We start from the raw sequence: 2775 nt of genomic DNA, 5'->3' as shown, positions 1-2775 counted from the left end.
TTTAAAGGGTAACTAAACCCTAAACCAACTTTTTTTAGTTAATGATCTGTAATACTGGGGCTTTATTAATGCTGTTCATTGATTCGAGTAAATGTTTTGACATTTGAGTATAAAGTGTTTTAATTCTATAAAATATGGTGTAAAACCGCCAAAGTGCTGCCCTCTTAAGGTTGAACGGTGGCTACTGCAGTTGAATTTTCCTATTGGACGTTGCGGTACATCGTGACGTAGGATGGTACCGCTAACGGCTCACTATCCGCGCCCCTGGCACGAGCTTACCACGCCCTCAGAAATGTTTCCCCCAATCACATGAGGAGAACGGCTTCACTCCAGTATGAACTGTCATGTTACATGAAGTAAACATTATGAATGAAACTCACTTGACACTTGCTTTAACATTGTATTGAAGAAAATACGGTTAAATAATGCAGTTGTCAGTACACGTCAGGCTTTTCTTGCGATATTATTGCCGCCCGTCATGTGTACAGATAATTTTCATACATGAGACGCGCTTTCAAACCCTGACACGCAAGTGGTTGCCACGGACGCAGATAGATTAGGTCAGTTCTCTTGCGCGGCTGCTTCACTAGCATCGTCGGCATCGGGAGTTAACGCAGTTTGAGCAGCGGCTCGCATTGATAAGGCTCCGGGTTTGTGTCTGTTACAGACAATCCACCCTCCTCCACTTCAGGTGAAGGTAGGAGAATGACCGCTCTGTTGCAAAGCTGGCGTCACTCCAGTCATTCTCCATCTTTGCGACTCGCGACTCTGACAGCTGTCAATCAATCCGTCACTGCGGGTCTCAGGTGCACGCCCTCCGCTCAGCCCCGCCCTCGGTTTGTCCCCTCTGTGTCCGCCGGGCTCTGCCCACTTTTCCAGCATTTTTTGAAAATTGCCAGTGGGTGGAGTTAAGCTCTGAGCAGGGGTTTAGTTACCCTTTAAGACTTTAAGGCCTAAAATGTTGAAATTCTAGACTTTAAGACCCCGCAGAAACCCTGTAATAAAGTTATTAACTTTACAAATCACAATCATATTTCTACAAAAATTTGTTTGAAATAAATATATTTAAAATGGCGGCTGTCAAACTTGCCAGATTTATTCAAGCATGCATTAAATATTGAAGAACATCAAGTTATGAATGTGTAATAGTGCATATATTCAGCAAAATGCTCCTCTGGAGTTTGTTTTTCTAGCGGACTAAGGAGTTTATGGACACGATGTGGTTTTTCTGAGGTGAATGTGAGGTTACGGTTTTACTGACGTCTCTCCACGGTTGAAACACTGATTCCAGCAGCTTCTCTTAATCTGAGCGATCTCATGCCACAGCGCCAAAACCGTACGTTTTTTAATTTCATTATAAAAATGGACATTTGAAATATGAGACATATTTCATATCAATAGCAACGAACCACAAAGTTTGTGATTTATTGGATGGGAGGCGATATAATGTCCCGTTCGTTCATCATCTGAAGACAGGATGATTAATTTAATAGATATCGGTTCATTAAAAAAAAATATGAGAATCTATTTTTTTTTTACCCAGCCCTAATTAAAACCCATAATATATCAGAGCGATTGTGAATTAACAAAGGCTATGACTCAAGTAGATGTATATAACAAACGTCAACTCATATCTACATAATTGTATTTTGCATTTTAAAAGCGTTCAATAAAACCGTGTCAAAAGTAATTGAACAGAACCGGTTATGGCTCACTATTATACATGCATTTAAAGGCTATTGTTCACTTGGGTCTTTACCACACACAAAAAGTGTGACAGCCCTAGTTAAGGAAAGCTTGCTTTATCAGGCCAATTAGAGACTAAAACTTGCTATGAAAAAAATTAAGTCCACCTTTTATAAAACATATCCAAGATCAGGTAAAAACTAGGGGTGTAACGATACACCGGTCACAATTTCATACAAATTGTGAGATATTCAGGCAATGTTTTACTACCTAGTTAAAATCAGGACCCTCATATTCCCCCCCCCCATTTACATTAGATCCAACATGTGTATATAGTAACGCCTTATAGGATCTTTAAAGCTACACTAACTTCTTTAGTTTATTCTTAGCTAAAAACACTTAGTTCTTTCAAAATATATGTGCTCATTAATGTATATTTACTCCTTTGAAGTAATAAAGTATTCTCGTAAGTTTATTGAAAACACATACGGGTGAGGGGTTCGAATGCCGGTCGCCATGTTGCCCCTCCATCTTGAAAGTACATTAGCCAAAGAGGGACAAACCCGTGAATTCAAGCTTCGCCTTTGCCGTTTTAACACTCGATGTGTCGAATGTGGACGAGGTCGAACTGGAAGCCATGTTAATCTTGGACTAAATTGGCCACCGTAGGAGTTAAAACGAAATCGAGAGGAACAGAAACTAATATTCGCTGGATGGTCATTTACCTTTTCACCACTAGATGGGGGAAAATCACACAGTGTAGCTTTAAGTTTGAGTAAAAGGATATAAATTTGTTTGTTTTTTTAATGGAGGGACAGAAATCTCAGGTTTTATTAGTGTTTGAGAGTTGAACGAAACGACAATTCACATTTTGGGAGAATTATACCTTACACAGTAAGCAAAGCCTTGGATAAAATAAAAAAAAAGCGCAAATCATAGGGTTTACATTGATATATAATCGCAACCTCAATATAAAACGATGTGTCGCTACGCCCTTAGAAACACCACAGGCGCGAGTCCACTGGTTCAGAGGGAGATAAAAACGCCCTCGAGTGAAACGAGAGTCTATTCTGCAGGTCTGGGGAGAAT

This window comes from Gobio gobio (genome assembly GCF_949357685.1).
Source record: "Gobio gobio genome assembly, chromosome: 1".
In the NCBI taxonomy this organism is placed as follows: Eukaryota; Metazoa; Chordata; class Actinopteri; order Cypriniformes; family Gobionidae; genus Gobio; species Gobio gobio.
Note: the sequence above shows the minus strand (reverse complement) of the source record.